The 11,615-nt window shown below is 39.0% G+C and overlaps 1 protein-coding gene across 1 annotated transcript in view; it reads left to right on the top strand.

The window, feature by feature from the left end:
- The first annotated feature begins 2,270 nt into the window (after positions 1-2,270).
- LOC129721120 (uncharacterized) overlaps positions 2,271-11,615 on the top strand; it is a 115,239-nt gene continuing 105,894 nt past the window's right edge. Inside the window, exon 1 of the mRNA XM_055673299.1 lies at positions 2,271-2,572. The gene's annotated coding sequence lies outside the window, so the exon portion shown is untranslated. The remainder of the gene's footprint in view (positions 2,573-11,615) is intronic.

Genomic DNA, 11,615 nt, shown 5'->3' with positions numbered 1-11,615 from the left:
TCCCATCTGCCTTTCTAAAACGCTAACAGAGGTGCAGAGTTGCGAGAAACGAAGTTGCAAATGTTAGTACCAAAGTAGCTATAGATTATACTTTCGGATAGTCAGCACGAAAAAAGGCCATTAGGCCATTTGGCCAGTTTCATATTTGGTTACCGCTTAACTGTTAAATCGAACGTATATTGTTTTTTTTTTTTTTTGCGCACCGTCGAAGATTTAATCAAGGGTACTAACTCAGCATGGATTTCAAATGCAATTGCCTAATTTTGTATTTTTCTTCGATAAAAGTATAGTATTGGAAAGAAGGAATGCCGCCATGTTTGGACTACCTCTTGTATTCACTTGTATATAATGGAAACATAGTCCATTTAAAATCCTTTTTCTAATTGTCTGAGTATAGTATTACTGCCTACATCCTCCCTAAATAAATATCCTTTATTAATAATAGGCAAATGAGAAAATATGTCTTTTCAATTTTCTGTGAAATTTTCAAATGGTGTTGAAGCATTGATTTACACTAAATCCGCTTATTACGCGGTTTTTAGCTTTTTTAAAGAGAATTTTTGCGCGTTTTCTAGGAATTCATGTGGTATCTCACGCAACATTCGACCAAAACGGAACGGACAGGACAGGAAATCGTATCTTTTGGTTTGCATGTTGATCACTATTCTGCGGAGAGAAATTAATTTTTGCCTTACAATATTTGTAATAAAAGTTTTATTTCTCGTTATCCATCAGGAATATTATTACAAAATAAATAATATTACTAAAAAACAAAGGATATACTCTTGCCATTAGCTTTTGTTATACGGTTGATATTCGGCTTGTATGAATACATGAAATCATTTTAAGCAGTAGACAATATTAAATTTAAGCTGTTCAATAGAGCAATCACCATTAAAATCGAGGCTTCCAAACGATGACTACCAAACCGAATGTATACAACCTTTTGTGTCTAATGAAAGGACCAGTTACTCTATTATTACTGAAATTTTGGTCTGATTTCTCGCGAAAATAGTACATAATACAAAGGTTATCCAGCGAATGCAATGACCTAGCTTGAAGCATCGAAAAAATAAAAATAAAATACTTGACCAGCATTGCGTCAAAGGTAAGAGTCTTAATTTAAGATATCGTTTACCAAGCTTTCGACCTAATTAAAAATTGCTTTAATTTGCATAATATTGATCTTGTTTCGCCCCATCCAACTTTTACGAGCGGTTAATCTAAGTGCTTCGTTTGCACGTTATTTATAACAATATGAAAATAAGTAAACTCTGTTACTCTCGAAATTTCGACAATAAATAGATTTCAAATATCTTTTATTTTAACTCGTAACTAATTTATTTCATGATGGTTGGGTACATTCAAAAACCACGTAAAAGCGAATAAGAATAACCAAATGAAAATAGTTACATTTCATTTTGATTCCCAACAATTTCAAAAGGACATATAAGCAAATTTCATAATCTTTAGAAAATATGAATATTTTATGTTCCGAAATTGCTAAATTTGATAATATTTTATGTTATCGCTACCCACCTTGTTCGACCTACAAGAGACCCAATCTAATGAACGCAAAAACTTGCATGCAAGTTCAAGTATCTTCCCAGATTGAAGTCCATCCGTGGTATTTTACAAAGATCCCCTTCGAAGCAACCAAATAGCTCAGAGAGGCGCCAAACTTCGCACGCATAACAGCATTATCAACCATTCTCTTTTGTTCGCTCGAGTTACCGCGAGCAGTAACGGATTAACCGGTTGTTCTATCAGCGATCGGAGCAAACGTAAACAAGAAGTGACATAATTCCGACCACTCTCACTCTCGCTGACGCACACGCGTTTACGCAAAACGAACGCGCCGGCCAAGAATCCTCTTACCGCCAGAAGATTCATTATTGCGTTTACGTTGCCGGAGTATCGATGAATAGCGGAGGATAGCGTTTTTGGAGAATGAGTAGCCAAGGCTCTCCGACGTCTGATGTCCAGCCGTGCGGTCGCCACACGACTGCTGTGCCGTGACCGACATAGACGAGAACCGCAAGTTTGGAGAAACAAACCCAACGGCGGCGTGGTCGAACATATACTCTCTTTCTCTCATGCGCGACAGACGATGACGATAATGACGATGCCAGCGCCGGGAGAAGGAGCCTGCGCGCCCCTTGAGACCTCCGACCTCCCGGCTGGGGGGTCGACAGATACCCAACCGCTCACGAGGTTGTTTCATCAAGCTGCCAGCAGCAGCAGCAGCAGCAGCGGCGGCAGAGTGATTCTGCGCGCAAAGAGCGAAGCTGTAAAATCACAACAAACCTTAATACGTTTCCTCTGTTTTGAAACTTTTAGTACGATTTTTGTCGTCACCGGGTTTATCACGCGCAATCCGAGAGCTCCACGCGCCGTCGTTGATCGTTCGTTCGTGCGTTCGTTCGCTTTTTCGTGAATTGTCTCGCGATATCGTCTAGTGGATCAATCTCATTGTGATACAGTGTATAGATTGGGCTGCTCTGGGTTATTGGTATTTCATATGCTTAGTAGTGTTTTAGAGAAAAAGTGTTTTAATCAGTCTACAGTTTGTGTAAGTTATTTGAAAATAATGTGCTTCGTTGTAGCATTAAAGTGTCTCGAGGGTCACACTGTGAAGATTAGGCAAACGCCACTGATTGTATGAATACACAAAATGTCGTTTGTATACGAGCTTTGCACAATGTGCAGTGTACTTGAATATAAAACTTCACGGCGATGACGACTGCAACATAACAACAACAGGCCCTGCAGGCGACTGTACAAAAAAGTGCATTATCATTGAGAATCTTGTTTGCCGCTATTTGATGAGAATTCGCGCTTTGTTTAGGAGCTTGTTTCTTTCAAACAATTAGCATTGACACCGGGTTGCCTTCGGATCACACATCATCAACAGCTGGTCAACTCAACCGTCGTCTCTGATGAATGCCTCGGTGTCGATTAATAGCCCGGTTGATTGGACATGCGATGCACTGTCGCAGCAATCGAACATTTGACTTTACTGAAACAAAGATTGCACCACATTCACTCAGTCACATTTTAAAGCCGCTAATATGCAATCGCTGCTGCTGCGCTGCGAATAGCTCTATGAATCTTCTAATTTATAGCTTCGTTGACATCCCCCGAGCAAGCTACCATAAATTATTGTTAAATTATTATTCATTACCGTTTTCTGATCCCATAAAACCAGTTCTGATTTCCATTCTAAACCACGACGTGGTTCGAGCAAAGATTATCCATTTACCACACTACGTGACGGCGATCCCCGCTGTGCGACAGTGATCCAGATAAAAGGATTCCTCTTCAATCACCTTGAACATCACAGCGGAGTTCTACTGTTCACTAACCACAAACACACTTTATCGAGTTGTCGCCGCCGCAGGTCATCTGATGTTCTACAATCTAGATCGCGAACGCGGAAGATTCCATTTACTCCCGGTGAACCGTGCGGTGGGGTGGGGAAATGATCATTTTCCGCTGCGATTTCCAAGTGAACTCACTTGAATATCGTGTGCCGATTATTACAGTAATTTGCAAGCCGCAGACTATTGCGATAAAGCCTCATACTAACGACCGTCCGTTCTATCAGCCGCTGCTTCGAGCTATTTCATTAATGGAGGGTTTGTTTGCTAATTCCTCGTCTAGTCCGGGTTGATGGTGGCGACTGTTTCGTACCTACTTCTACGGGGTGTAGTGCAATAGGCTCGCTGGATATTTTACATGATTGGACTTTTCGATTGAAAAAAAGGCTTGTTACTCTTTAAAAAGTGAATTTGATTGATTTAGAATTGCTTGCCCGTCGGGTCGGTTGATTGGAATAATACTAATGCTAATGCGGCATAATGTTGCATCGTAAACTAGCGGCCGTATTTTATTCTTTTTTTATATCAACTTACATCTGAAAAAAGAAGCTGCCGATAATATTCCAGGTTTACTGCTAGTTTTTCTTATTATTATACTCTTCATCAATATACGGTATAGAATTATGTTTAAACAAAAGTTTCTCTAAATTGCTTCAAATGTTCAGAATGCTGCTTATTTAAATTCAATTTTTTGACATAAAAAATTGTTTATCGGGGTTTTCAGTTTTGTTAGAGCTTCAGCCGGAAGTGAATATATTAATCAAGATTTTTTGACGAAGATCAATAAAAAAACAATGCCTTTTTATTCCACAATCAACAATCAATCATCATTTGCTCTTGAAATCTTGCAATATTGGCATTTGTTTTATCTACACCAAGCCGAAATCAATCGGACAATATTCGTCAGGATTGTAAAAAAAATAGACTTGATGTGCACCCCAATGAATCCAAGCGAATCTACTCCACCCAAAACTATTCAATTATAGGAATACTAAATATATAGAAAATATTCTGATCTTCTAAAAGATGACTCAAAAAAAAAATTACGCTTCGTTAGATTTTAAAGTTACCGTCGTAAAATAGTGAATAATGGTGGGTAAAGATGTTGATTTCATAAGCACGCATTAAAACAGCAGCTGTACAAATTAGAGAATGTGGTTTTTATGTGAATCATGGAAGCTCGCGAAATAATTAGGATGAAGTGCACATTTTGTGCACACTCCACTGCACTTTTTTTGTTTTCGGTGATCACGTACCTGTGAATGTTTTAGGTGGTCGGCTCAATGCAATACTTCTATTACCTAATCCCACGATAAATGATGCGGTATGTCATTAGTGAGATGTGCCGGTACTGTTTCTCTGTAATTTTTCAATGAAACAGTTTTCAACATTTAGCTTAAATATCAATTGAGAAGCGCCAGTACCAGATACTTTTCTAGCTAGGTTATATTTTGTATACCAATATTATAATATTTCTATGATGAAGAATCATGTATTTACAGATTTCAGCAGTGATTTACTAATTGAACGTATGTGTGTGTATTTGCGTAACGTTCTCTAATATTACCTGTTGTTCTCTTAAATGCCTGGACCAATTTTGACAATAGTAGTGACAAATTATTTGAATATAATCTAATGAACCTTCGTTGTAGCCTCAAACCCTTACCTTACCAGTCAGCTCCAAACTGTGGTATCCCCTGTTGTTCAATAAAAGTCGTCTACTTTCAATACGATCCACGGCGGCAGCTCGCTTATCATGTCGTCTGCGGAGGCCTCGCAGGTCGTCTTCCCCTTGATCAAGTCAAGGTGGCCAAGGGGACGCAGCGCGCCTCGACACCTCATTCCAGTCGGGTTGTAATCGAAGATCATTTCCACCGGGCTATCGTCAACATCCTTACGACATGCCCAGCGTCGACTAATTTTTTTTCTGGTTTTGGTTATAGTATGGTTGAGCCCAGGTACACAAACTCGTCTACCACTTCGATTTAATAACCGATAATCTGAATTCGTAGTAGGAGCTTGACCCTGTCTTCTCTGGAATCTCTTCCTCTCCTGTTCCTGTGCTTAGTCTTCGACGCGTTCCAATCCGGCCGGTTTTATCCATATCTATATATATATATATATATATATATATATATATATATATATATATATATATATATATATATATATATATATATATATATATATATATATATATATATATATATATATATATATATATATATATATATATATATATATATATATATATATATATATATATATATTAATATATATATTTATATATATATATATATATATATATATATATATATATATATATATATATATATATATATATATATATATATTATAATAAAATTTACAATAATTCATTTACATTGCATATAAAAATATTGCATCACGAAATATTACATGGTTTCCAATGTTTCATATTTGAACATGTAAACAAACGTTAATTCGCGCGAATTGTTTTTACTGTGTAATTTTGAAGGAACTCTTATTTAAAATACTCTTTGACTTTGTTCCCAATGAAGATAGGAATTGTGTTTGTTCAGCAAATATTTTTGCACGTTCTGGAATTTCATATTTTTGCACGTTCTGGAATTTTGTCAAATAAACCATCCCTCTATCTCTTAACACCAAAAAGTTAGTTACCTATACGCTCTTAAAGTTATCGAAAAAATAAGCTAAAATATGAAATAACTTTGTGAGGAAAAGTCCTGAAGATGTATAATCTTTGACAAAAATGTGTGTTTTGTGTGCCCCAATAATTCCTTATAACTACACTTTCGTGTAAAATGCAACTAACAAAAGTTAAGAACAGAAAACTAAATTTAAAGTAAGTTCCATGTAATATACTTTTAACCTTCGTAACTTTGTACCTGATGAAGATAGGATATTTGTTTGTTCAACAAAGTTTCATATTTTTGATTTTCTACAACTTACCTGAATAAACAATTCCTCTTTCTCTTAGCACAAAAAAGTTATTTTGACGTAGAATTACGTCTAACGGCAACATATACAATATGTCCAATTTCAAAATCATCGAGAGCGTCACAAAAATTGTCCATTTTCAACCGTTTTAAGCTCAGTCAGTTTCTAACCGATTTTCGTCATTTTTGCAGTAATCGATTGGAAAATCAATCAAGCACCGTGAGCAATCGTGAAGAAGAAAGAAAAGCCGGGTTTCAATTTCTGGCTGATCGCAAAATATCTATGTCAGAGCGGATATCGCGCGCTATCTGAACCATGAAGCATTTATGCGATAATTGAATGAAATTTGCAATTGCAGCAACCAGCCTTTCTCAAGGCTACTAAATGTATTTGGAAGAGCATAATGAATGGTTATTACTAAACTGCAGCTTTGATTGCAGTTTGATGCTGCTGCAATTGCGCAGCAGTGTGATATATATTACGATTCATTGATACTGTGCATCACAAGCGGTATATGCGAAACAAATCCGATTTCAAACAGAAAAGCTCAGCAAGTTCTGTTCACGGCGCTGAGTCCGTTTTAGAAAATTCATAACACTCTATTAACAAGGATGTAACATCTCGAAGAAGACGGTTATTGCTTGACTTCACAGCAGAATTTCCACCTTCTCAGCAGCAATCTGCTTCCATGCGACACGGGGAAGGAAACATTTTTTCCTTCCAAGCCGCGCAACACGACACAATACATGTTATTTTGTTGCCTTCATGAGAGTGCTATCGGTCCGGTTCGGCAGAATGTCCACAAGAAATCATTTTTGTACATCCGTGCTACGAAACTGAGGAAAACTTGAAAACTAAAAATAAAGGTGGAGCTTATCAAATGATCGCTCTGAGCCAGAATGAATGAGATGTATTTTTTTTTCGAACGTTGTAGAATGGTATTACAGGAAATAATTTAGCCACACCTATTTTTCCAGTTATCCCATTCCATTCCATTAAATCAAAAATAATATACGAAACATTTACGGAACAATATATCGCTTCACACCACTAAAATGATTAACCCTAATCGAGTGTATTTCCAAAGCTATTGCAAAAAATTATTGACATAAGACAGGCTGTCGTAATTCTAAGTTAACCTTGCGATCGTTTCTTTTAAACAACCTCTTCCACTTTTTTGTTTTTGGTATAGTAAATTATTACAATTTTTGACAATTTGCGATTCTGCGGGTCATTCATACAAACAATTGTTCCGAAGACACTATTAGGCTAGGATGAAGGTAAAAGGCGCCATGGAATTAAGTTCTACTTTTTGCCTTATTGAACCACTGTGATCGGCGTCAGTTTATCCGAGAAACCGTAATCGTGCAGAATCTGCCATAGCTGATCTCGATCGAATATGTCGATTTGTGGCATTTCTGCAGGACGTTACGGGAATTGCTCAGCTTCTCGTAGAACTTTCGTGTGTCATTCACATGGTACAGTTCATCCATCGTCTCACGATCTCGATCTTCCTACTGGTGCTCCTTCTTCCGAAAGACCGAGTTTTGCCTATTTCACGCGGGTCGGTAGCACTCCACGTTCGTTTTCGTTCGTGCTGTATTCTTCTCCTTCACTAACTGTTTACTCTCGTCAACGAACAAATAGTTTCTCTTGTTTGGAAACATTGTACACAGAATCACTACAACAGTACTACCTATGGCTCACAGAATGCCCTTCTAGCGATTTCCAAGAATAGCTGCGCTAAGCTGCTCTCCATTTGTAGTGTTGTTTCCAGCTGCTGTGCAACTTCGGCGTTCTGCAGTTACTCAATGTTTAGTTGCGACTTGTGACTTCGACGCGTGTTGCGCTCCATCGAGGTAATGTTCTTAACCTATATTCGCTCTACGGCAGTTGTGAACGTTAATAACGTCACAGAATAATTCACCGTCAAGTGATCCGCGGGTAGCTTTGTGAATGTCTTTGCGGTCGGAGAAGGTATTTCTGACTACTTAGGCTGTTCGGTCGATTACCGGTCTGCATATTCCCTTCCGTCCTACCTGAGTGTTGATATCATCGATGACGATCTTAACGACCCGTTGTCGGTTCCTCGTGTGGGCAGTGCACGTTGATGATACTGTAGATAAGTACTTGCCCTTAATCCTCAGCTTACACATCTTCGCTCTGATCGGCTCCCATCTGATCACGCGTCAGCGCATCCTACCCAATACCATAAAGTCGACAACCAGCTAATTGATAGTGCCACAGCTTTGGTAACAGGTTTGTCAATGTCCGTGTTTCCATACCTTCTGACCCAACTAGTAAAGTTTCTGCTGCGCTACGATTACAAAGTTGCGTGCATTAAATGCAACATATATGATCCTGCCGCAGCCGTGAAAGCATAACGATGTGCAGTTCTGTGTAACGAATTTCCAAACGTAGTCCTTATTTCGTCGCCTAGGTCTGTGCCGATTGTTAGGATACTTCTTGGATATTTGCAACTTATGGTGTATTGCGGGGCAATTTGTTAGGCATTCTTCAACCTCCTGTCTCGTCAAAAGACCATCAATTCAGCTCTATTCAAAGTCCCATTCTGATATCAGGACCTCAAATGGACATAAGGCACTGTTTTGAGCCGCTCCATCTTAGTGAACAGATGCTCGGGTTGGCGAGGTATTACCTCCACTGCCGCAGAATGGTTTACGTACCAATGATCATGCTTGGCATTCTCCTCAGTATGTGTAAAGAGCGGAGAAAAAATTCACCACGCACTTCCCTTTCAGTATGTACCTGCGTGTAGCAATACTTTCATCACACTGCTTCTTTTTGCACTTCAAAGTGTCTCAACCACTTACAAAGAGACAAACACACTTCCAGCCAGTGTTGTTAGTCTCGCTCGTAAGCAGCATACAACACCTCATGTGAGGTTCTCGGTGTCGCCGCTTTCACACAGTAGAGAATTCTCCATTCAAGCTATTTCTCGTTCTTCCTTTCTTACTCCCGAGATTATATGCGCACACTCCCGTCTACTCTTCTCGTGTGTACTCGTGTATACCTACTCCCTAGGGAACCTGTATATTAGAGAAATGACAAGACACTCACCGTAAAGGCAACTGTCAACATCAAAACGGATAACGGCAATGCAAAATTATGCAGCTCGCCCGTTTTGATGTTGACAGTTGCCTTAACGGTGAGTGTCTCGGCGTCTCTCTGGTGTATAGGCTGACTACTACTCCCCAACTCGCGAGAACGAACAACCGAAGACAATTCTCGCGTAATTTTTCAAAAGGATCTATCTAACATTGTGAGACTCTCTTTGTTTACTTTCTCTTTGATCAATGACTATGTTATATTTTCCAATTTCATAACACTCAATGCAAAGTAAGCAAGACAGTATTACAATCTCTCGATTAAGTGGAAGAAAGCTTGGAAAATGTTAATAATGACGACGTAATTAACGAAACAAAGTGAGAGAGGAGAGAACCTCTCATTGTTACTTAGGTCCTTTTGAAAAATTACGCGAGAATTGATTCAAGATGCTTTGCGATGGTTGCAGAGGGAAAAAATGATAGGGTATCGGACTACTTCGGCAGGGGCTCGCTTCGGCTGGTTTTGCATTAGACTGCTGTAAAAAACTTACCGAAGCAGTCCGATACCCTACACGTTGCCCCACTGTCGGCTATTGGTGCTTGTCGGGAAGAAAGCATTTTCGTTTTCGAGCACAGTTTTTCAAGCACTTCTCCTAGTCAAGCAATTTTAGTCGAGTACTCCTACTCACCAGCAGGAACTCGCGTACTCCTTCACGGTAGCTGAGAAGCAATACGAAAGAGTTTGTTCGTGTCGGTACGTGCTTGCTGCCACTCAGGGGAATGCATGAAGAAGAAAGAGTATCTCCAAAGCGTGTGTGCAAAAGACTTGAGAAGCGTAGCATATGTCTCGTTCTCAAGCAGAAAGGAGAATAAAGGTTTTGCTTCTCGCTCGATTTGCAACGCTGCTTCCAGCTCGCCCCCCCCCCCCCTCATCTGAGAGAAACAAGAGGGGTGAATCACTCTAAAGAGAATACGCAGAAGTACATAACAGTGTGCACTGACATAGTCCGGAAAGTAGAAAAAAAATCACCGGGTAAGAGTGTAGTCCTCGTTTAGCTACACCGCGAAAACGAATTCGACATAAGTAAACTCGACTGGCACGAGCAACGCTGTCTATTTTTTTCTCCTAATCTCTTTTCCTCCTCTACCATGCTCAAGAAACAAACTGTGAAAGCACCGCAGATAGCTCTGCTGTAACTATTGTGCGTAATGTCCATTGTGAGTCTATTGTGATCTTATGACTCGCGGAGGCGTGAGATAGGGCCTGGCGAAGGCAAGAGCTAAGTTTAGCGCTCCATCAAGGTTGTCAACTCACCATTTGAAGCCCAAACTTATATTTTTCTCAAAGTGTTGTCCGCACCTCATATTATTGACAGTATCACTTTTAAAGTATTTTTGCTTAGTATTTTTATCATGAATATTAACATAACTTATTCATTTATTTATTTATCTATTTATCTATTTATTTATTTCACAGTCAATATTCATCTGACAAAGATGAGTCTTAATGAATAATAATTAAATTGAAAATATAGTCAAGTTGTTCGTAGAACATCAATAATTCGTTGATGAAATGCGTTGGTCGTTATATTGAAGTCAAATATCTCATAAAACTTATTGAAGCGGTGGCACTGAATCGGATCGTGGGAACCAGAAAGTCGACTGCGCGGTTTCAAATAAAGAAAGTTTCTGTGACGCAATGATCTCTCTGGAGCATGTAAACTGAGCTGGGTCAAATTACTTGGGCAGTCGATGTGGCCAGTTAAATGGTTGAATATCAAGAAGTCGGCAGTGGTTTTCGTACGGTGGTAAGTTCTGTGGATTATGCCACGGGAGAATGCGAAAAACATAGCGGATGAATTTTTCCTGGACCATTTCCATTCTGCGTGACCAATTTGCATGGAAAGGACTCCATGGACGCATGTAACTAGTCTCTAGGATTGATCTCATGAAGAAACAATACCTACAGTGATTTGAAGAACGAACTGCATTAAATTTGTAGTTATTGATCTTGATGAAAAAAAAATCGTGCTGCTCGATATCAATATGATGTTTACAGCTAGCGAATAAAGCGTCGTAAATAATTATCTCGAACAACTTAACACGATAGTTAGCGGTGTTGCGTTTATCACCTTTTCTGTGATTTGGCAATAGATATGAGAATTTTCAACGGTCAGGAAATTTACATTGCTGCACAGAAAAATTGGAAAGCTAGGCGATTGGCGAA

The sequence above is a fragment of the Wyeomyia smithii genome, chromosome 2 (assembly GCF_029784165.1).
Source record: "Wyeomyia smithii strain HCP4-BCI-WySm-NY-G18 chromosome 2, ASM2978416v1, whole genome shotgun sequence".
NCBI lineage: Eukaryota > Metazoa > Arthropoda > Insecta > Diptera > Culicidae > Wyeomyia > Wyeomyia smithii.
This window is presented reverse-complemented; position numbering and strand designations above follow the sequence as displayed.